Source organism: Calidris pugnax, unplaced genomic scaffold, assembly GCF_001431845.1.
Source record: "Calidris pugnax isolate Ruff unplaced genomic scaffold, ASM143184v1 scaffold18, whole genome shotgun sequence".
Taxonomy (NCBI): domain Eukaryota; kingdom Metazoa; phylum Chordata; class Aves; order Charadriiformes; family Scolopacidae; genus Calidris; species Calidris pugnax.
In genome coordinates, this window is record NW_015090812.1 from 13080979 (window position 1) to 13106235 (window position 25257).

Consider the following 25257-nt stretch of genomic DNA (forward strand, 5'->3'; position numbering starts at 1 on the left):
GGTTCTTTAAAGTGAAGTAGAGTTGGAACTAAACGACTAGAGAACTGAGCAGAAATTGCTCCAAGCAATATACCAAGTAGTGAGTCTTTACCCTGGGGAGAAGGTGAAGCAGAGTGTGTTGAGCACCTGGAAGTGGCAATCAAAAAATTAAACTCTGGAGAATTCTACTCAGCTTTTGAATTTTCCTGTCATGCCACCCTGTCTCTCTGTCACACACTTTTCTCCCTCTATTGGCAACCATATGAAAAATGGAACTGCAGCAGCTACCAGTGCCAGACATCATGTCCAGGGTGGCAAGACACTCGGGCTGCAAAGAGCTGGGGTCAGGGGAAACAGGCAGTTCTCCCAAGAAAATGTCTGTTCTGGTGGATTAGGAAGAGGCTCTGTGCTGGACACCTGGACTGCAGTAGGTCTTGGGGAAAGTGCCTGCAGAGAGCAGGGTGGTGCTGGGCAGTGGGAGGACGCCAGGAGCTCTGCTGGTGCCGGAGGGAAAGGCAACCCTGCCAGATTGCTGAAGGGAGTTTTTGGAGGCTATAGAAAATGCAGCTTACGCTCAAAATGATGGAAGGGTGGGGTTAGGGTAAAACAGAGACTAAGGAAAAGCCTACTTGGAGAAGGAATAAAAGAAGGGGAAAGAGACAAAACTACTACTGAAAATTAAAGGCAGAACTCATGGCAGAACTCATGGCAGAAATTTGTAAACTGCTGATAAGAACCCGAGTAAGAACTGTGTGTCTCTTTAGAACTGTGTGGCCCGCCTTAGTTTAGAGATTACGTTGTATTATACTCTATCGTACCCTGCGGAAAGCACACCCTCACCAAGAAACTTTTTTGAAAATGTTTAACTTTTGATTATTACAAATAAACACAAACAGGTAAAGTGCTTTATAAAGTTTAAAATAGTTTATCTCTAACAAGTCTGCTTGGCTTTTTGTACAGGTAACTTACCTCTAGTATTCATTGGGTAGGTCTTTCAACAAAACTAGACAAGAATCAAAAGGATACAAATATATGTTCCAGAACTGGAATATTTATACTGGAAATGTACATGAATAATCCTACATATATAAGCCTTTAACTCAGTTATATTTCATAAATTCATAAAATTAACAATTCAAACAGGAATGTGCACAGAGGAACATATAATAACTCTGTCCATTTCCATATTTTCTGATCATTTCTGTTCCATGCATCATTCTTCATATGACCTTTGAGCCCATAAAGAATAAAGTCAAATTTCCTCTTTTCTGTACTGCAGTAAAATCCCACAAGGTCCAAAAAGCATCCTCTAATGACAAGGCACTATTCTGGGGGAGGGGTTGCAATATCTTTTACAAAAGTCTCCGGTTTATAAACTGTTCAAACAAGGAATATATTGTTTGGCATAGATTTCCAGTTGTATATGGCATAGATAATTTCAGCACTATAAAATTATTATTATAAAGACTATGTACCAGATTCTCAGCTGGTGGAAATCAGCATAGCTCTTCCCATGCTACATGAGTCAACTTTTAAATGAATTCTTTAAGTGGAACAAGTTATACTTGACATTTTATAATCTTTAGCTATGCATGGATATTGGATTTTTTAGGTATAAAGTTTGGTTTGTTTTTTTTTTTTATTTTAATTTTAGTACAGAATTGCAAACTCTGAACTTTAAATGATCTTTGCATCCTCTATGACATACATGTTGTTTGGACACGTTATTAAAACTTACAGTGTGTAGTTATATATAAAGCTTGTATTATATATACAAAGCTGCAAGGAAATACCAACTTTTAACTACTGTCACCAGCCCTGCAAACATAAATTGTTTTTATTTATAAGATTAGACTCTTTGATTACAAAGGGTATATGTGTACATCTTCAGACGTACTGATTTGAAAAAGCATTGTAGATTTTGTAACTTCTAGCTTCTCCTTCAAAACCTTAAACATATAGCAGCTTCACTGATGGATTGGGATGGGAGACAGTGCTGTCATATTACAGTGCTGTGTTTTCCTAATAAGTTGATGCTTTTATAATGGTTTTTTTTTTACTATCATGAGTTATGAAGCCTCTAGAAAAGCTACTATGGCTCACACGCAGATAAACTGTAGGGAGTGACTTTATTTTGCATGGTCAGGGGGACTGATCAGACTTTGTTATCACTGCCATGATGTAGACTTGCTCTGACTATGACTCCATTATATCTCTCTGGGACAACAGTGGCCCAAGTCAACTCTGTACTTACCCAGGTTTCCCAAAAATCTTTAAAACAGCAGTAATCCAAGACCTTATTTGAAAATGAGCTGTGATAGTTTATTACATGTGAGCAGATGAACAGCTATGAAAAATGAATGTAGAAGCAAAAAGCAGTGTAGGATATTTTATTTAATGCAAAAAAGCAATATCAACTAATTGACTATTTAAAGACAATCTTCAGAATATACAGGATTATATTTTAGTGCCTTATGTCTGTCATTCTTTCCTATATGTCTGACTATAATCCAATCTAATTCAATCTATCTAATGCATTTCTAATGTGTTTTTCACCATAGAAGCTAGGCACCATTAGGAACTTATCTCTGTTCCCACTTTACCTTGCTGGTGACAGGGTTTCAAACCAGACAATATTCTATGTCAGAAATATCAAGATTTCCCATAACCTGAATTTAGTAATCCCAATGTACTTTTAGCTTCTTGACTCTTCTTACTGTCTGCATTTCAATATGGAGTCCCTAGTATCTACTCATCACTCCTAATTACTTTTATTTTAGCCTATGTTCCCGGTTTCTGGGCCAAGAAGTTTAAAGAACTATGATGTACTCTGACGAGGCATTTAATCAGGGCTGAGTAATCAAACAAAAAGCTTTTCAGGGCAGGGTGGAATATGGGAGGAACCATATTGTCTGCCCAATTATTGTGTTTCCTGTTCTCAGCCCTGAAAGAGTTGCTGCAGGGACCAGAAGACCTGCCCATAGCTTGATGGGAAGAGTTCCCAAGTAAGTAGAAGCCACGTAAAAAGGGAGTGGTGGCAGAAAACAACATAAAATCAGTGAAGCAGGAAAGATTGAACGTATACACACTTTTCACCTCCTAAAACCTTTGTCATCAGGGGAAAACTCTCTAGAAATATTTGTGGCTATGGGTGAGGGGCAGGGGAAACCTAGCCATTAATTCCTAAGAGGTGTTATCAGATGCATCAGGGTTTGGCTGTAAATTTGACTACATTGCTGTGGTGCACAGAGAAATGAGTGAGGAAATATCTGATTAAAGTGTACATTGCTGCTGAGGCAACTGAATGTTGCCATAGCAATTGAGATGAAATGTGCAAAGAAGTGAGATAATTAAATCTAACCCCTTTAGTAGTTTTGATAGTCAATGCACTGCCAATAGGAAAAGTTATCTACAGTGTTAAAGATAAAACATATTCCTTGTGGAAGTACTCCTTGCTGGTATTTTGTTGCTCTCTTTCTAAATGCATTGCTTCAGGTAGCTAATTTGAATGTTCTCTTTAATAATCAAATACAGTTTTGACCTTGGTCTGTAACAGCCTAGAACTTTTGCTGACTTACTGTATCATGGGAACTGTCTACACAAAATATCCAGAATGTTTTTATTTCCCCTTCCTCTGTGTGCAGTACAGTAAAGCCCGAGCTGTCATCTCAAAGCTTGCTGTTCAATAATATCTAGAACGTGCTGCCCTCTTCAGGAGCTAGCGATTAAAAATAGGTGATTTTGTTTATTGATTCACAAACTGTAGTGAGCAAACAGGAACTACAGAACTGAGTAAGTTGGGGGGGGTTGATATTTGCAATGCCAATGCCAGAGACACTAAAGTAGATGCAACATTAATAGACAAATCTGATTTTAAAAAAGAAAATCAAAAACTTGTTAGCATTTCTTGAATAAAATATGAGAACTGGGTGATCATACTCGCATCCACTCAGATTATTTATTTTAGCCAGTGAAAGCAAAAGCTAGGAGAAGCCTTGACTCACTTCTAATAATTCAGTCTATGTACCAGCAAATAACCTGTTATTACAAATTATTTATCTCCAAAAGGAAGTCATACATTAGCTGTCACACTAAACTTATTTTACTTTCAGTTGCTCTTCTCATCTGAATCCATGTAAGGATTTAAGCCATGATTTAGCAGAACATTAAAACATGCACTTAACTTTCAGCATAAACATTACTGCAATGACTTCAGACAGACACTTGTGTGAAAGTATTGAACAACTTGTGTATTGGTCCGGAGGCTTGCATCCAGGGCTGATAGGTAGAGGACAGGCACACAATTTTCAGTTCATATCTTAAAACATTGTAACTCATGTTGTAGAATCTTAAAAACTAAGCAGTTATGAACTAAAGGCAAATTCTACCCTGGTGTGAATGTAATTCTTTTTGAAGTCAACGAGAAGTTTAGTTCATTTATGAAATTGTGACGTTTTATTCATTTGCTTTGGAAAAAAGGTATTATGGCTTTGTGGCAGGGGGACTCAAAAGCTCTGTGGAGGAAAGGCAACTACTACTTTGCTGAAATGAATGGATTTTTCATGTAAGAGCCCCAAACAGGCAGCGGATTAATGATTACCTCAGCCAAACAGCACGGTTTGCAAACTGTGAGGGCTGAGGGACAAGAATCTCCTGGAAAGATGCAGAAGTCGGTGCTTTGTGGGAACTTGGTTCAACTGAGGTGGATGTTCAAAGGGTTCACTTTAAACTTACGTGAAATACTTTTTCTTTGGCTGAGGGGGACACTATTTTCCTGCATTTCATAAATGAAGCAAAAGAGATATTCTGTGCTACATCTTACATGAAGTACCATACAGAAGATGTAGCCCACAAAGAATGGAGCAAAAGTGGCTTTAAGCCATCTCTGTAGATGCTCAGATTCAAGGCTGGATACAGGCCAATGAATCTCCGCGTAAATTAGAGCAGCCCTCAGGGACTGTTCTAATTTACATTAGCTTTATCCAGGCTCCCTATATCTTGTGCTGTGCTGCAACCTAGATTAAGTCTGAATTTCTGCAGCACTGAACACCCTGGAAACTCCCTTTTTGCCCAAGGTAAACTCCTTGAACGGAAATAACTCCTGTAGCGTACCGGGGAATTCTTCTCTATCTGGACACTCCCTTACCTGTAAATACCTATATTTCATCCAGCGGTATATGCGGTCATGGTGAGAACCTGGAATCAATCTGGCATTTATTTTAGTTTTTAGTTTTCCTCTTTAAAGGTAATAGCTCTACCTAGATATCAACAATTTTTAAACGCAACTTGTGACTGTATTTCTTGGTTATAGTAATATTTTCTAAAAATAATTTTTAATTCCTTAATTGTTTCCCTTGCATGTTTACTTTAGGATTTCATTTTCTCAAAGAATGAAAATAGTTAAGAATAACAAGTGGGCTTTAAGTGTTCTCCCTTCTTTGGCACAAAACCATTTTAACTCTGACAACTACGTATAAGGCAGGCAGGCAGATTCTGTAGCTTATCCTGGCCACTTCAGCAGGAGTAAAGTTGTATTCTGTGTGAGAAATTTAGCCTATTGTCCTGAAAACTTTTTATTCTTGAACTGCATAGTGGATATTGAGTGAAAATGATCACTTTCTGTTCAGCCTTTAGTTAAAGGAACTGCTAGCAGCGATTCATTTCTGTCTAAAGAAAACAGAATAGCTATGATGCCAGGTATAAAACAGACTGAAAGGGATAATAGAACAGGAGGTAGAAAAGAGAGTTAACTAGTACCCATTCTTTCATTTCCACATCGCAGTTAAAGCATGCTGATGAAGTGTGTGGTGTACTTAGCACTTTCTCAGGACACCAGTATAACCACTGCAAACTTATAACCCATGAGCAATCTTTTTCTAAAGCAAAATGTAAAGGCTGAATAAATACTTTAATAACTGTGAAAAGATTTTTTTTTAAAAATCATAATACCAGTTTCTTAATGAGTTAAGAAGAAAATCTTTAACATTTCATTGAGAATTGTCTCTCCTCATCTTAACCTTTTATGTGCACGTTTTACCCTGGTTTCTCCCGGTCTATAGCAGTGACAGCAAGCCCATGGTTTTATTTTCAAAAGCACAATCACAAGTTGGATGCCTCAGTATTATGAACGCTATGCAGATAAATTCCAGCTGGCATGCAGTTTTAAATACAGATATGGACAATAGCCTGTGCTTTTTTTCTAATCCGGTACCTGCTAAGTACATGTAATATATATTCAGCACTGCATTAAACTATTGATCTATGATTTAACACAAATTTTCATTTTTTGTTTTGATGCAGATGCATTGTTTGGCAGCTAGAATCCCTGCAGATAAGAGTATAATAACTAATAACATTTTCTTTGCTTTCTAGGGTCTTTATGGCAGAATGATGAATTCTATCTTTTGCAGAATGGTAAGCAGAAAGCTATTTCTGTTTCTGATAACAAAGAACATAAGGTAAATTCGTGTAAGAAAAGACTGCCAAATTGCTTAAGAAATAACTGTACTGTACAATTTCATAATTATATGTCTTATACAACTGAAAATATTTGAATATTCAAATCCTGTAAGCTACCTAGAAAAGATTTGCAGAACATTATGCTAATTATTCAAAAGAAAACAAGTTAGGATTTAACATCCTTGTTAGAAATGTGTCTGACCCTCAAATGCTCAACTTTTTATTTTTCTTAATAATATATCATAATGTATAAATTCCCATAAACATAAATACATTGTTCTATCAGTGAAGAACATAAATATCTCTCTTCTTTAGGCTGAGAAATGGTGAGTTCCATAGAGTGTGTTACTATTTGAATTGTATAAAATTGATCTTTTTTTATGTTTCACTGGGGTTTTGCTGTATCTGTGAATTTAAAAATATGTAGTTTCCAAACGTAGACATCACTTCTGCATGCTACCACATTGTTTAAAAAAGATGGTTTCATTTTTTTGTTCCTTTTTTTTTTATGGCTGAAAAAGGCAATATTTATTTTGCCCCTTGATCATAACATCTTTACAATCAAATAAAAAGAAAAATTCATCATACTGTATGTGTAAAGGTCATCCTAAAATAACACTTCTGAGCAAACTATACTGAATCCTATGAGTACGTTGCTAAGGAGAAATGTTTTCCAACAGGTCTTGGGCATTCACTTGACAAAGAAATTCTTTCCCACTACATAAAAATGTAGTCTGAAATCAACATAAAACTATCATGAAGTGAAACTACTGTTAAAGTGGAAAGAAATATTACTCGAAAAATATCCCATCGGAGCACAAATTCTGACTTGCAGTGTGACTGCTTCTTAGTGTTACACTTGAAAGATCTTCCATCTATTCCCAAAAGGAACTCGAGACCTTTTAACAAAGGAGATTATTCACAAACTTTAATGCATAAGAGCTTAAAGCAATGATAGATTTGAAATATGTGGGACTGATTTTTTGTTGTCTTTGATAGAAACAGTATCAAAGTTGCCAGTGTTCAAGAAAACCAATAGCAAAACACATTTTATGATGAACATTAAGAATGATGACTTGATTTCTGATGAACATGGAAGGTTAGTGGTACATTGAAACTTTTTTCTAGGAAAGTAAAACCGACAGGTGAAGCTGTTTCAAAACACTTGGTTTTGACCTGTAGATCTAGTCTTCTGACAATGAGACGTGCTTTGGCAAAGTCTGAACCGTATTTTTGCCTGCCTGCTAACAGTGCTAACAGAGGGAATTTCAGAGGTATCAGGGTTGAGAATCCTTTAAAGGCATATCTATGATTAAAGAGAGGGAAAAGTCATGTTGAACTGGGGGGGGAGAAGTTTAAAAAAAAAAAAAGAAAAAAAACAGTCAAAACAGGCATGAGAACTACATTTAACCTTCTTCATCCACAAACGTGAAAATGTTCAAGAAGAGCTCAAGAGTCAGTTTTAATCAAAAAGATTAACTATGTGACAGTTAAGTATGTTTGGGATTAAACCATCAAAGGGCCTGTCTCTTTTGTGTATATTTGTCTATTAGCAGTAGGTACTTGCCAGAAGGATCCTACGTAGGTTGCAGCCACAGACAGACACTTGCACTGCATACACCCTTTTCTGCAATGTTCATTAGGCAATAATATTGTCAAAGGTAAGTGTTTAACAGCAGCTTTACTCTACTTAAAACCATTTTAGCCTGAGGCTGGTCTTGTGAAGAAGGCTTGGGGGAAGGGCAGAAGAGAGAAACAACATTTCATTTTTCATGAAAACATGTATTCAGCCAGTATCCTGCTTTGAGGTAATTTATAACTCTAAATTTGCATGTTAAGTGAAATCATAATTATTTTTATTTTGAGGCCAACTCTGTGATTTACACTATAAGCAAAGAAGATATGACAAAGGCTTGGACCTTAAGGGTTACTACAACAAAGACAGTAATAGATTATTTTGGGGAGAATTAATTTTTGTATGTATAACCATGTACACCTCAATGAATTTTCCCTGACTTGCTTGGGAATACAGGGTTGCTCTGCTGATTATGAATTTCCTTTATGTAAATATTAATTCGAATATAAATATATTTTCAAGTTGGGTGTCTTTTGTTTAAGGAATGGGAAACTAAGCTTCCTCATACTACTCCCTTTCAACATTGCAAGACTTTTTTAATCCTAAAAACAAGATAAATATTACAGAAGAAAATAAATTGTTGAATATAATTATTATCACTTTAAGAAAATACACTTTCCTTCTCATTTCTAACTCTAGCTATGCTTAATGAATAAAGATTAAATGCACATTACTATGAACAGTCACAACATCTAGATTTTAATCTAAAAATGGGGTTTTTCCTATATATGTTAGTAAATGATCTGTTACCTCAAATTATCCCGAAGTATGTAATATTTAGTGGTAGCATTTCATTAAATATATAACCTTTTTTGTTATGAATTTTTAATTCCACAACTGTTTTTAATAGATGGAAAATAACGTTTTAGATAAACTGAGAACATAAAAGACCCACTAAGATACATGGAAGACCATCACAACTAAAATCTGAAGAATATGAAAAATAGTTCTCACTTTCCTCTCAATTAAAACTCTGTGCAATTATTCTTTTAGATTATAGATCTCTTTTGGGATTCTGGTTGCACAGAACTTTTTGGTTCATTTCACAGGAATAATACTCATCTTAATTAGCAAAAACAATTGATGGGCTTTTCTCTTTTTTACAAGAGAGTGTTCACTTGGTGTACTGATTACGAGTAGATTATCCCGATAAATGAAAAGTTCTTGTCTTTCTGAACAGCAGCTGAATATGTTATCTGTCTTCAGCCTTGTAGCTTCTTTGTTAGACATCACCTTGTTGAGACAGAATGACTTACTTGGTAAGTGGTTGACCCGATTTTTTGTCTGGCACCCTAACATTGCTGGGCATTATGCCAAGCTGGATTCTGTAGCTATTTTTGACTGCATTCAAGGTTCAACTATGCAAATCACAACTATTAGCCAAAAAAACATAGCAGATTTGTTTTTTAAATATTTCCATAGCTCACAAGGTCAAAGCATTTGTTTTCACAATTTTAAACTATAGTTTTGTAAGTAATGATCAGTAATGTTTAAAGAGATCGTCACCTTTTAACTTTTATTTAGACTGAATTAGACAGAACATAAACATTTTTCCTCATGTGCTACAAAATAATTGTATGGAGCACAGAAGAGACACAAGCTGAAGTGAAAAAATATATATCATTTTATCTGTTTGCGAACAGCTTAGCTGTGTCATACAGAATTACAATAAAATAAAAGGAAGAAAACTATGCCAAAAAATTATTGGAGAGTGCAATCTTCCTCCTGAAGACCACCCTGATGGAGCTGGCTGCAGGGAACTGTAGAGAAGGGTGAACCCCAAATGCCCTGCCCCTGGCCTGGGCAGCTCCACGTTGCCTGCACAGCTTCTGTTCCAAGTCGGTGTGAAATCAGACCTGAATCCCAACCAAATCCCCAGCCAGGGATTTGTATTCACAAATATTTAGGCCTGTGTTATTTCCCAGACCTAAATCCAACCAGCATCTTTTTGGTGGGTTGTAGTTGCAGGCAGATACAGGGTGCAATGGCCCTGTAGACTCATTCTTGCACCACGCACTGAAACTGTGGTGGTCTGCTAGGCTTCAGCTTGATAGTTTTCTGCTGGGTTCAACATTGGTTCCTCAACCAACCCCTGCCCCATTCCCATGACATCTGAGCAACACCAAGACTGAAAAGTAAACTTTGTGCAACTTCAAAAGGAGGTAGCACTACAGAAGCTCTTCAGATTGGGTTTGCCATTTGCTCTGCCTGTTGTCCAGCACCAGTCCTGATGTGACTCCTTTGATAATCATATTAATAGGCTGTCCTGGTTGCTGTCATCCTGCAGATTAGCTGTTGAGTTGTCTCAGTTCTTTGAGCTAATAGTGAAAACATGTTTACAAAACTAGCAATGGTATATGTTATGTAGTAAGAACTGTGTCAACAGAAAATCAAAATGTGATTTAAACACTTACAAAATGATTCCTCATAAGCAAAATTTGAAGAAAGTTGTGTGTACAGAGTGTTGCAAGACAGATTTTAAAATTACTTATATCTCTACCATATCCTAATTTCCTGACAAACTTAACAAAAGTATAAATAAACATTACACATCCATCAACAAGCTTATCTATAAAAGATTAACAATTTAAAAATAATAATTCTATTAATCCAACACTTAGATTCTTCAACAATATCATATGAATAGGCAATAGGTAATATGTAATACAGAATATAGAGAGATGGGTATAATGGCAATATATTGCAGACTATATGTATTACACAATATGGTAAATTGAATCATTTCTTCTTAGAGAAAAGGCAAGTAGATTTACGGATTCGTGGATTCACGGAATTGTCAGAGTTGGAAGGGACCTCTAGAGATCATCTAGTCCAACTCAGCTGCTAAGCAGGATTGCCCAGAGCACATTACTCAGGACTGCATCGTGGCAGGTCTTGAAAATCTCCAGAGAAGAAGACTCCATGACCTCCCTGGGCAGCCTGTTCCAGTGCTCTGTCACCCTCACCATAAAGAAGTTTTTCCTCATATTTGAGTGGAACTTCCTATGTTCCAGCTTGTGCCCGTTGCCCCTCAGCCTATCACTGGAAACCACTGAAAAGAGTCCGGCTCCATCATCCTTCAACCCACCCTTTAGGAACTTGTAAACATAGATAAGGTCTCCCCTTAGTCTTCTCTTCTTGAGGCTAAAGAGTCCCAGCTCTTTGAGCCATTCCTTGTAAGGGCGGTGCTCCAATCCCTTAATCATCTTAGTTGCCCTATGTTGGACTCTCTCCAGTAGTTCCCTGTCCCTCTTGAACTGGGGAGCCCAGAACTGGACACAGTATTCCAGTTGTGGCCTCACCAGTGCAGAGTAGAGGGGGAGAATCACCTCCCTCAACCTGCTGGCCACACTTCTCCCTATGCAGCCCAGGATTCCATTGACCCTCTTGGCAACAAGGGCACATTATAAATATGAACAGTTCACAGTCTGTTTTCTAGTAGAGATTTGGATTAGGCCCAAACGTTGTGACAGAATCTGAGGTGGGAGTGCATGTTCCTTCATGAGGTGAGCATGCTTTGCATAACGCTAAGGGTGGATAAAGGCTGCTTAATTTATTGATTGTAACATGAAATAATTAACAAGGCTGAACACCTGGTTCAGAGTATTTCTTTGTCCGAAATCAAGGACTGACTTTAAAAAACTAAAAAGACACAGTTATTTGTTTTAAGTTTGCCTTATCAGTCAAGAGTTTTCTTTATAGTTGTAAGGCAAAAAGCATTTCTTAAAGATTTTATTGAGTAAGGAAAACAGTCTGAGTGTTAGCTAACAGTGGCTGACTGCAGTTTTCATTTGTGAGATACTTTTTATTCATCACCTGAGTTTTGTGGGTTGTAGTAAAATAATGTGCTTCAGCAGAAGTGAAAGAATTATGGAAGAAGTGATGTGAATGAGTGCAGAGTAAAGCCAATTAAGATAAACTAATTGGTCAAAGTCTGATTTCTCTGTTTTAGTTAACATCCACTCAGAGTGGAAGAAGGACTCATTGATCTTAGTAGAGTTTCTCTCCTTACTTGCAAACTGTAGGGCTTTCTTGAATCATCTATAACATTTCCTAACAAAGTGTGAAGGAGGCCTCCAACAGGACAGGGAAATATATATGAAAGTGGGACAAAAAAAATAAAGGTTGAATTGGGAATATGGAGATTTTCCATCAAACTCATAGGGTTTGTACAAAGAAGCAGAGTTTGAGCCTTATTAATACAATACAAAGCCCAGGAATTTATTCGTGGTTAAATTTCTATGCTTTAGCCAATCCTTTTTTAAAGAGTCCCTTCTCTAAAGAAAGGCACAGAGCACTGTGTTACGGTAAACACTAGCAACTCAGTCAAATCTAAATAATACTTAAGAAACTAAATCCAAAACATTAGCAATAAAAATACTTAGCATGTATTTCTTTCCTGGGAGCCTACATGGAAATTGAATTCCACTGAGCTGCACTTACACAGAACAGAATTCAATTAAAAAAAATCCGCCTGGATTCCATGCTGTGAAAAGCCCTTGCAAATTTATTTTAGTGACTTCGGGTGTGGAGCCTGGACATAGTTTTATTTTATTTTTTAATAGAATCAGTCTTAATGTCTAAGGTTATTCTTTACTTGCCTCTGCTGCACAGTTTTCACATATAAGCCAACTGAGGACAACTTGTTATTAAAGAAGTCAGCAGGTGTCCTGTGCTCTGAAACATATTAAATAAAGAACTCAACAGGATCGTGTTGACTGTAAGCTCCACAAAGAAATTAAATAATGAAGACAGAAGCTCTTCAACAAAGACCAGTTTGCGTAAGTAAAAAATGTCTTATCAGAAGATGGAAAGTTCTCCAACAGATTTTTAGTAGAATCTCTATTTTGGTATTTTCTGAAAACAGGCACACTATGGATTTTAGACACTTGAACTTTCTGACCTGAGTCTTATGCAATAGGGAGTGATCAGAATGGCAGGAACTGAATAGTCAAAATCTGCCCTTCTCTGCACAGCCTCATTGCTCAACAAAAGAGCCATTGCAAAATGGCCTCATTATCACTCTGAAGTTTGTTGAATTGTCTTACCCATGTCAATACTAATATGAAATAGCTCTGGGAAATACAAAGAAAAGAGTAGAAAAGGGTCCATTGTATTTTTAGTTAATATTTTTCTAATGTATGAAGCCTTCCAGCCACTGAAACATTTAAAAAACAGTCCCTTTTGAGATTTAAATGTATTTTGGGATAAGGTAATTTTAAATCACATTAGGAAGGCTCAAAACCAATATAAACACAGTTTCAAACTTCCCACTTACTCTGAGTTGCTGAGTAATTGCACCAGACAAATGTTTTTAGAGTGGGCTTTAATATAAGGAATCACAAAATGTATTGGATTTTCATTTATTAAAACATGTTGTCATGCAGTAATTGTTTGAAGAAAATTGACAATTAAGAAATCTAACTAAGTCTCTTTTTGAAGAAAAATTAAACTTGATTTAACTCTCTTTGGAAAAAAAAATGTTGACTTCAGTAGAAGTAGGTCTGGGCAACTCAGAGTCGATTGTAAAATAAATTAGGCTAAGTGCATCCAGACTCACTAAGCATCTTTAAGAAACAGAGTGCTCATAATCAACCAAAGTCTTCCGACAGCTTAATATGACTTTAAAATAACTAATATGAAAAAATATTACAAAACCTTTGTTGACCAGGTGTTTTTCCCTTTTTATCAATGCAATATATTCCTATAACAGCCATCCCATGCTCTGTCATTAAAATGTGAGCTTTCCTTTCAGGTGCTTTGCCTCAGACATATGGAATTCTCATCTCTGCCATTTTTACCTCCAGTTTCCAAGTTAATCACACAGGGCTCCTTGAATGACAGTTTGCTGCAAACACAATTCCATGCTCTGGGACTGTTAGTATGAATTTACTAGAACTATTACGTAAACCTGTGTGTTTGCAGAAGTGGGGCCTCAGCTTCTGTTAAGTCACAGGTGAAACGTAAGTATGAGGTTCCGATGTCCTGATGCCATTCATTTCTACCAATAATTTACTCCATATCCATATTCACTTTTTCAAGAAGGAAACAAACAATTCTCTAACATTAATTCTTCCCTAGACATAACTTAAACTTGAATTAGTTACTGTGTTTGCCCTAATGCCTGTTATGTGTTTTATAGAAACATTTCCCAGAAAGTTCAGATGAAACCATGAAACTATTCCAGTTGCATGCACTGCAGCCTCAGTGTTTGATGAAAAATTTTTCTCTGGCCATTTTTTCATTCCAGCTGCCATTGTCAGATTCCCCAGCAAAAATCCATAGTGATCCTCTTAAATGAAATATATGCACATCAGTCTGCCTGGGTCAAAACTTTTACCAGTGCTGCATTACGCCAATCCACACCCAAATGCAGAAATACTTGTAACAGACCATATGCTATAGCTATCAGGGGGTGCACTGGTCAAACTGAAAGCTGAATTTGGAGCAACATACAGACTGAGAGCTATGCTTGTGGCTTAGCTGTCTAACGCTGTAATCCCAAGTCAAAGAACGTAGTGGGAGTGAGGGAGCTTACCCTTGGAGATCTCTTGAGGGAAGCACAAATGGCAATCTCTAAGTGCACTGGAAGAGTGAGTGACCAAATAAATTGAATGCATTCAATCACTTTTAAGACATCTCATCTGTGTGTAGTATTTTGATCCTGTGCTTGAGTAAATGTATGATTAAATTTTTATTAAAAGGTAATGCGCCTATTTTAATGATAGTTAATTATATATAATTAAAATGAAAGGATTAATAATATTAAACATTTCATCAGAGGTAAAGATAAATATAAATACATATATTGTAGTATGATTAAGTACGAATATATAATATTGAGCATATATTATCTTCAATGCATTATGTAAAATAGCAAATGAATAACATAATATATGAAATAATACTATATTCTGGCTACTATGTAAATTAAAGGCCTGTTTGAGAACTTATAGGTTCATAAACTCTATTTTATTTTGGGGGAGAAATATGCAAAGAACAGTTAAGGTAGCCTTAAAAATTAGTATAAAAAGTCCCTAAGAAACAGATGCTTACACTTTATTGCTACATCACCTTTCCATGTGAAAAGTGAATTTCAAGGCTAAATGACTTACATTTTGCCCACAAAAAAAATCCATTTTAGAGTCATAGATTAGAATTTGAAAACACCTCATTCCTAGCTAACCCTGAATCCATACATCTTTACAGGCCTAACTTCTCATTTTCAAACTCTTTGAATTGGGCCTTAAATATTCATCCACAAAGTATTCCTCTGATGTGCCACTTGCTTATATCTGATACATCTAATTTCATATTGCCTCTTTTTTTTAAAAAAATCAGTATTTAGTGAAGCAGCAACACAGCTTGATCTCTATCCATAGATATGTGATGTTTTAAACTGTAACGCTCATTCCTTTAGATGCAAAAAATCTGTATCACCAGATGTAAATTGCTATGGACCCACTAAACCTTTGTCCTATAAAATTTTGTGCATTAACATAGTTTAATAAGCTGAGAAATGTGTTAGCTTTTTAAATAAATCTTTAAATTGTGCAGTTTTAAATCAGAGAGATGTTTCGGTCTCTGCAAAATATAAGGAACTAGTATTTTTCTAACAAGACCTTAGGACCCTCAGAAGAATTTTAAGGATTTTTATGAACCTCTGAATGCATTCTTTAGCTAGATTTTGGCATTGTTTCAGTGTAACTCCAGTACAACTCAATCAGTTTATTTTATAATTAAAAACAAGGAAATAGCAACAAAAATACATAATATATGGTACTCGTGTTTATAATAGAAACATCCATAAAGAAAGAAACATGTTCTAACTCTTCTCATTACCCCAAAGGGAATTGCATCTTTAATCACACAAAGCACAACGGCTTTCTAATTTTGTTTAAAGTGTTTCAGTACTTACAAAAACCAGATCAGGTTATTGTAAATCTAGAGCAAATTAGAATCATTGGCCTCTGCTCAGCTGTATTCAAGAATACTATGTAAATCATAAATTTAATGGCATACTAAGACACACATCTGTTTCTATTTTGTAGAAGTTAATAATCTAACTTCAGAGTATTTAAACGTTACTTTCATTAACTGGAAAATTGTGAAAAATAGAGACTGCTATAAGTCACAATGTGTTGCTGCATTATGCTAAGGGAAATATAAAAAAATGCAAGTCTATACAGTAAAGCACAATTTTCTGAGAGATATGCATCATTGTCTGTTTCATGACCTTGCAGCTCCTCTGTTTACTAGGGAAAACATCACTTCTACGAACAGCCTTGCTAAGTAGAATCTGCACCTGCACATAGTAGATTTCAATTTATATTTTTAGTAGCAAATGTCTTTCACAACAAGGAATAGATGATGCCGTAATTCCCTAAAAGCATATAGATAACGACCTAATGACTTTTCTTATAGTTAGCTTTCTATAATCCAAGTAAATAATCTGCAACTCAGTATGCATATTGCAACAGATTTTAAAGATATTTCTGTCACTAGAACTGATAAAAATGTTGTGCTGCTTCGATCAATTTCCAGTATTTACTTATTTTTATAAAACTTACTTTGTGGTCTAGTGTGTATACTATCTTCTAAGTTGCTTCATACTATAGTTCTTATTGAAAAGTTTAGTTTATTAACAGATTGATAAACTATGTTATATCGTATCAAAAATTAGGCATCATGCACAATTTATATAATTTGCAAAGAACAAATTGTGTCTGCGTTTGTTGGAGAAATACATCACTGTTTTCAAATTTTGGTTGGTTTCCCCAAAGGAAACAAATGTATTACCATTTATGTACTACTCTTTTTGAAAACATAGTTGAATTCAGTTGCAAGGCACAATAGAGTTGGTCTGTCAACTTTAGCACTGTAGTAAAAGATCTAATTTGTAAGGTTTATTATGATAATGAATTGTAAGGTGATAAATTCTAACCAGTAAACTCCTTGGAAACTCAAAACTGGGTTGCAGTAAGTGGCAAAGATAAAATATGCAGAATATTATATTAAATCTTTATACATTAAAATTACAATGTCAAAACCGTAATTTCCTACAGATTTTTTTCTCTTCAAATAATCCATTTATTAAAAGACATCCAGTCTTTGGGAAGTCAGATGTCACTTACATGCTGTTTTGCTTGTGCTAAAATTACCTGTGGTAGTAGATACTTTGCATTAAAGCTTAGGGTGCATAAAGCTGAATGGGATTTATGTAAATAAGTGTATGAATATGTATCTCACCTTTTACCAGTGCTAATTTCAATGAGCTCTATTTGAGAGGGAATTATATTAATATATACAACTGATAGGGAATTTACACATTAATTTTACTATCAACAAAAATTCTAAAGAAAGCAAATTAAACCAATGTAGCCATATAGAGAGGCGACAGAAAAACAGAAAGGCAAAACTGGGCACCTAAATGGTACAATGCAAATTTGTGGTTTGTTCTTCAGTAAGATTCAGTGGTTGCATGTGCAGGAAATTCTCTCATTCCCGTGTAAATGCATACGGAGTTCTCCCTTTGCTTAAGTGTGTTGTTTTACCGATATATTAAATGTAGTACTGTGATTTGCCAGATATAACATGAAAAGATCCTATTTTGGTGTTGATTATTCAATAAACAGCAATCAGTGCTCATAGTGAGGTGGGGAATAGCATCTTAATTAATTATTGAATATATTTTAATATTTATAATTAGCAGTAGTACTAAGCAGTCAATCGATGTTCCTCACAACAGGAGCATGGTAGTAACATCATTCTTTGACTGCAGTGTTTTTAGAAAGGCGTAACCATACCTTCAATCAGATTCAAATACTATTTGTCAAAAACATCGAGGTCTGTCAGAAGTAAATTATCATTTAATTAAAGAAAAAAAGGTGGAATATCTTTGATCCCTATACTTTAGTGATATTAATTCCCATGTGCTGCAGGTGTTTGTAATGTATAACAAATCATTACTGAAACAGAGGCTTTTATAGGCAGTTTCGGTGAAGGAAAACGACTGTTCTTACAGCTGCCAGAGTTACACCTGGCAATGTAACGCAAGCATGACAAAATGCGAACTCGAAGATGTAAGCCTGGAAACAAATCTGGGTCTCCCTCTCCATGCTCTGCCCATGCCAGCTGAGATGGATTGCAAAGCAGCGCTGATGTACAAAGTTGATGGGGAGGGGGGAGAGACTGAATTTGCTGCTCTATCTAGGCTCTCTGACCAGTGATCCATGATGCATCTCTGGTATCTGCTCCAGAGGGAGCCAATCACATAACTCTCAGCATTTCAATGGCAATCAGTACCAAGAGGAAAAAATATATTCTTATAAAAAAATATAAGGGACCAAGTCCCTGGTTTAAACTGGAAAACAACATCAAAGCAAGTATAACCAATCAACTGAGGTTATGAGCACTTCCAGAGTGGCACGGGAAACAGAACCATTACCAGATGAACTGCATGTAAAGCACGACTTAAACCTCATCTTGATTAAAGCCACCAATGGAAAATTCTAAATTACAAAAGAAAACAACACATCCCCCCCGCAACTTGTTCTTACAGAATAACACCTGGTGGCACACTGGGAAAACAGTGAGTGTGAAGTGAAATATGCAAGTTTGGAAGAAAATATGGCTTTCATGCCCCGCCTTTAGATAAGGGAATTTGAAAATTGCAATCATGAGGTGAGGAAGTCCCAGTGGGAGGTTCTTTTCTGTTCATGATTGATTGTGAGCACCCTGTGCTTTCCTGTTCATAACCTATTACCATATCTCTGAACTTGATTATTGTGACTATGGCCCAGATTTTCATGTAGGCATCATGTAGAATTCCAACAACTAGACTTGTAAAGAGAAATACGCAAGGAATTTAAGCCCTTAAGTTTTAAAAGCCCACTGCTTCAATGCTGCCTACTTGGGTAAGATGTCTCCATTCAATAGGCACTTCCATGTTTTTACATTAAATTTTCTTACAACTTTAAGCTCATCATGCAGAATATTGCTTCAGTCCTTCAGTCAAGATAAACCAGACTAAGGATTTCTGTGCCTACATCATTGCTAAGGCTTTCTGTAAAACAAAACTGCGCAATTTAAGGTGACAGTCATACTCCAAGAGCACCTGACACCCAGCAACACAGTTAGCCTGGCACTAAACCCAGTGGTAATCACCAGTTTCTTTTAAACCTGTAGCTTTATTCTACAACCAGCGGTTGGAGACTTGTCCAAAATGTGTGAAAGAGGATCAATTCTCTCTTCTGCCTGAAGAGATTCAAATGCATATCTCTCCTGAGCTAACGAGTTCTCTAACCCACAGCCTGATCGGAGATGGAGATATTCTCCACTTCTCCTGTTAAAGTCATGCACCAGGCTGAAAATGATTCAGGATTCACTGGGCTAGAAAGTGAGAGCACCAGAGTGAACAATACCCTGTAGCTTAATGATCTGGGCAGTCAATTGGAATGGGGAGCCCTGCATTCTGGTTGGTGGTCCAAGAATTTGATATATTTTATCCCATAACTTGTCAAGAAAGTAAATTTAACGTTACCCCCAACACAGGCATATAAATCTTTATGTGCAGGTAAAGATTAGTATCTCTTCAAATCTTAGCCTATGCCATCAAGAACATGGCTTTTAATAGTCTCTAGGATGACTAGAAGTGCTTGGGTAAGAACAGAAAAGCCATTATGAATTCATACTTGCAAATACAATGGTTTGCCTTTGAATTCTCCATTCTTGATTCATCTTTTTTGCATCACCTTTCATTTTGCGACGCACAAGCAACAGAGGAGTGCCCAGTGACCTAGGTAATACTACAGTTAAAAGCACTCCGTAATGAATGTAAGCTCTAGATCTGCAATTGGAGTTTGATAAAGCAAACCATAAGAGGTATAGGAGTTTAGCATAGACATCCAGTCCTTCTTCCATTCACTTTCAAATCTTCCCATTCTGTTATATCAAGCAGTAGGGTGGCAAGAGGTAAGGAGAAGTGGTGAGAATATGCAGTGACCTCCACACATGCCAGTCTGAGATATGGGGGACTTCTCTGGCTGCAAATTATCGAGTGAAAGAGATACAGAGATTTAGCAAAGTCACAGCAAATTGTATAATATAGATGTGTAAGGCGACAGAGGAGAAGCAGCTCCCTACCTGCCAGACAAAATTACATTTATTTTAAGTAGAAAAATCTACTTAATTTCTTACTATTCCTTTGGGCCTTGCTTCTTTCCTTAAAAACATTATTTGCTGCCCAAATGCAGAAGTAATGCCTATGCAGATATAGCAGTTGGAGAAAAGGGAACCTAGAAATGTGCAAAACGATTTGGAGAATTGGGATCTCATGACATATCTCTTTCCCCAAAAGCTCAGCACTGCAGTTCCTTTCCTGGTATGATCGTTTCAGCTTCTGTGCTGAGCTTTTCATATGAAAACAGGGAATTGTACTCGTCTCTTTTAAAACGTGTTCTGCTACGTGACTCCTAACAGCTCAATCCTGAAAACTCTTTGGCCTTTATAAATGCCTGCAGCATTAAACTGTAAACTTTTCTCCACCAACATAAATACCCAAAGCCCAAAGTAAGGAATGTACCTCTTCAATAACACTGAGCTCCATCGCTCCCCCAGATTTGCTTTTCAGAGAGTGGAGAGGGAACTGCAATGTTTTAGCATGAACATTAAAAGCTGCATCTAAATTCACTGGTAAAAAATCATATTGATCTCTTATAATTTATTAACATGATACAAAAATTCTGTTTCAAAATACCTAGTTAATATGGCATAGACATTCTTTTGTTTCATAGCCGCATTTCCTCTGAACAAGGTTGTTTCTAATATTACTTAATTAAACAAAATTAAATTAATTTCTGTCTAAGAAACAAGAAACAACAGCCTTGTTGAATAAAATGATCTTCATTTTCTTGAAGCTATTTAAATTAAAAACATGAGTTTCTACAGTTGGAAAAAAACCATCCATGGTTAAAATGTTTGAAGCCCATCAATCTCTTTAACCACACAGCTAATGTGTTCCTTCTGTTTTCTTTGAATGAAATCACCATGAGTGGTTAGATGTTGATTTAACATAAAGCAAATGGAAATGGGTGTTTCCTTAGTCATGTGTAGAATTTATTTTTAAAAACAATTAACAAGTGTTATGAGTAAGTCAATGATTTTGTCATTTCTTAAATAATGATATAGATTATGAGTCATTAAAATTGATTACTGAAGTAAACTATGTAAAATGCAAATTCATATTACATTTATTTGTTAGGAACAGCTGCAGAATTCTCTTATTTTATTGATGGGTTTCATTTTTTCCCAAGTGACACCAAAATCAATTACTTAGTTTAAAAGACCGGTAATTGTCAAGATATATTTCCAAACTTTTAAGACAATACATTGGATATTTCCTCTTATGGGTTGTATCAGTCACACTTTATTTATATAAATTTGTCTGCAAAATTAGTTTGGGATTTTGCTAAATAAAACAAGCAAAATTTTGCCTTTTCAGTGTTGTGTTGAAATGGTAAAATCATGTAATGGTTTGTTACTTCTCCATGAACCATGGAAAAAAACTCATGTCTTTACATTATACCAATTAAACCATGTCTTTATATTACACCAATTCTAACTGATGCTACTGCACTAAGTATATACGGCCTCTTCTGTCAGTCTTCGCTAACATTACATCTAATTATAAGTTCATTGGAACATTATCAACAGGAGTACATACAGATAAGAGGAAATGTCAGTCGCTAGTATTTAAAGTTCAGTCATAAAACTCCAGTAATAAAAAAATAGGTTGCATAAAATCTGTGTAAACTATTTCTCATGGGGGAACTGACACTTGGGGCAATACAAAATATTATTTATCAAGATATTAAAACACTTTAAATTAACCTTTTTAAGAATAGGCAGATGTAATCTGCAATCCCATGGCGAAAAAAAACCACTGGTGGAGCTACAAGATCATATTACAGACATCATAATTTGGCAAATTTTTGCCACAAGTTAAATCCTCTTTCTCAGATGCATCTCCTTCAAGTACAGAGCTGACAGTTAAATCTTTTCCAGTTGTTATTGTCCTACATGCAGTCCTTAGAAATGCTAATTGATATACAGTTTGTGTGATTATTTAAAAAATTACTATGAATTTGCTTTTAGTTTTTCAAGGACATGGTCCAGCAAGTTCACCAGAGCAATTTCAGATCAGTACACACAGAACCTACAGCTTAATGTGAAACATTAAAAAATTTAAGATTAGTAAAAGGGACAAATAAAAATAAATTATTATCAAATTATTTTGCTAAGATTGTAACACTTCTTGTACTGTTTTCAAGTTAGATATTTTGCACTGTTGCAGCAAAGCAAGATTATAAGGAAAGTCTACTTGTCTGAGATGAGATATGTATTTTACAGGAGTATGACAAAAAGAACATAGTAGACAGTTATACTTGTAAAAAGCAACTTGATTTGTTATAATTCCTTCTTATTATTAATATTCAAATCTGGCAATAATTGTGCCTGAGTAAGAACTAAAGATTCAGATTCAAGTATGCCATGGGTATATGTGTGTACAATTTTCCTTTTTTAAAGAAACAGCAGATGATTCATGTGAAGTAAAATTAATCACTTGAATAATAATATTTTACTTGCCAAAACAATATACACCTCTGCCAGGTATTCTTGCATCTTAATCCAGATTTAATGAGAATTAATGGAAGCATGTATTTTCAAAACAAATGCTGAAAGATCTCTGTCTGCATTTTTACCAACTGTTTAAAACTCAGTTTTACAGTTTAGAGTTTTAAAACTCCATTTCTGCATGTAGAAAGGGATATGATTCCAGAAGTTTTTGATAAAAAGAGGGAAAATAAACTTCAGCCTTGCAGTTGAATCCACATAGGTGAATTCACTGCAACTTCAGCAAATATTAACACAAGGCCCAGTTCTGCAGTTCTTTTCAATCTTTTTTTGTGGGTAAAAAAAAATTTACAGAAGCCAACAGACTTTTTGCTCCAAATAGAAGAATTCCTCTTTCACACATCCTCTCAAAGGAAAACCACCAACCCCACCTAATTCTTGTATTCTTGACCGTTTTCTGGCTAAATCCTGCTCTCATCAACTCAGCAAAAGGCTGTTAGCTCAGAGCTGTCACTGCTTATCTGCAATTACATTTATTTGACCAAAAAAAAAAAAAAAAAAGTAAGATTTATTAATGATATGTTTTAAAACTCTGGTAAAATGATAGACAATCAATAAGTGTACCTTTATATTTCTATGACCGTCTTTTTAAGCATGTTTCCACAACAGATGCATCCAACCCTTTCAATGAAAATCACTTTCTAATAAAATACATTAAAATGCCTATATGATTTAATTCCATTAGAAAAGGATAAGGGATCATTTAGGGTTTATACAGATATTTATAAAGATATTTTCAGCAAGAAAGCGCAGTGGGCTATTCTAGGGATACACAAAGGACTTAAAAAAATGGGGAAAAAATAGAGAACCTTCTCTTTTTCTACATTTTGCTCTCACAGTAACCCATACTTTCAACTTTTAACTATATATAGTAGGTATAAAACTATCACACAGACACATGATCTCCTGTCCTCCCATGCTGAGTTTGGTCTTGAGGCAGTTTGCTGATTTAACCCAGCTGAAACTGGGCTCAGCGAGATGCACTGCTCACCTGAGCGGTGAGGCTGAACTCCTCCTTTGGTCTTAAAAGCCTGGGACTGCTCTTTCACTTTCCAGTCCCCTCCACAGGTGCTGTGAGTTGAGGAAGGTCAACATGGCTATGGCATGCCCATATTTCAGTCATTTTTAGATACTAATCCCCGGGATTATTGCTAGCACTGTTGAAAGTTTAATGTGATTTTGAAGAGCCCTGAACCAGCTCTATCATTCTTACCACCTCATGTTGCAAGGTCTTAAGGATCCGGTTTCCCTTTAAACATGTCATGTTTCTCTTAATACACGTTACCATTTTCTGAACAGGAACATTAATGGCACAGGTACGCAAAGAAGTCAAAATAATTAAGTTAAAAAATAAATCATCATTACCATTAACAAAGGTAATGATCCTGATTCCCTGGTGTGGTGCGGGTGAATTTTAAGCTGAATTGTCATCTGCTTTGGACCTAAAAGAGTTGACCAAGCCCCGAGTGGTCCTTCCTTGTGCATGCGAGTGTGTGGGTAGATGCTGTTGAGAGGATTTCATTTCAGTGCTGCAGCTTGAAAAGGGAAGGGGATGACTTAAAAAACCACCCCAAACAATGCGGGGTGGGGGGGGAGTTAGCAGGGCAGGTTTGCCCTGTTTTGCTCTGTGGCTTGTACCTCTGCTGCTCCCCGCGGCCCCGCGTCCCACGCCGCCCCCCCGGGCCTGCCCACGCCGCGCTCCCCGCGGGGACGAGCCCTTGCTATTGCCCAGCTGCTTCTCCCTGACCTTGAGAGCTAGAAATTGGTCGTGTGGCACATCCTGAAAGGCCAGAGAGGATCCTCAGTATTATGCATCAATACAGAGGGAAAAAAACCCAAAAAAACAACACAACAAAACCCAACCTACCAACAGCCCTAAACCCTGGTTTCTAAGAGCAGATTTTTGGAAAGAATGCAACAGCGCTACTAGACTGCGTTTTGTATCGGAGCGGGGGAATGAGTCAACTTAGTATCCTTTCAATCGTTTCCAAGTGCTGTTTACCCTGTCCTGACATGTTTTCCCGCACGCAGCGCCGTGCTGCGGGGCGCCGTCCCTGCGGGCTGCTGCGGCCGTAAGGCACCGCGCTGGGCGGGCGGGAGCCGGGCCGTTCGGTGCGGGGGAAGGCAGGGACCGGGCCAGAAGAGCCGCCTAAAGCGTCGGGGCGCCGGCATCCCCCTTCCTCCCGCCCCGCCGCCTTCTCTCGCTCGCTAGTCGCCCGGCCCGGTGAATTATTTGTGGGTGCGGATGACGGGGGTGGTGGTGGTGGTGGGGAACACAACGGTGCGGTGAATCGGCCCGGGCCGCGCAGCACCTGAGAGCAGGGCCCGCCGCACAACTTTGGGTGCGCGGTCGCGCTGGAGGATACGGCCAAGGAGAAAGTGCCGCGGAGACGCCTGCCGGCCTGCAGCGCGCCAGCAGCCGCCGGGGAAGGGAGAGGGGGCGGCGGCAGGCCCCAGGCCCCAGGCCCGGGGAGGGACTGGGGGCCCGA

The 25257-nt window shown here is 36.9% G+C and overlaps 1 protein-coding gene across 17 annotated transcripts in view; it reads left to right on the forward strand.

Moving 5' to 3' along the window:
- The first annotated feature begins 6372 nt into the window (after positions 1-6372).
- Positions 6373-25257, forward strand: part of ADGRL2 (adhesion G protein-coupled receptor L2) — a 182980-nt gene continuing 164095 nt past the window's right edge. For 12 of the 17 annotated variants that reach the window (XM_014939216.1, XM_014939227.1, XM_014939228.1 and 9 more), the window contains exon 1: positions 6377-6393. The gene's annotated coding sequence lies outside the window, so the exon portion shown is untranslated. Of the gene's footprint in view, positions 6394-25257 lie in introns of all 17 variants that reach the window. The other 5 variants (XM_014939231.1, XM_014939232.1, XM_014939230.1 and 2 more) reach the window with 3 other exon arrangements.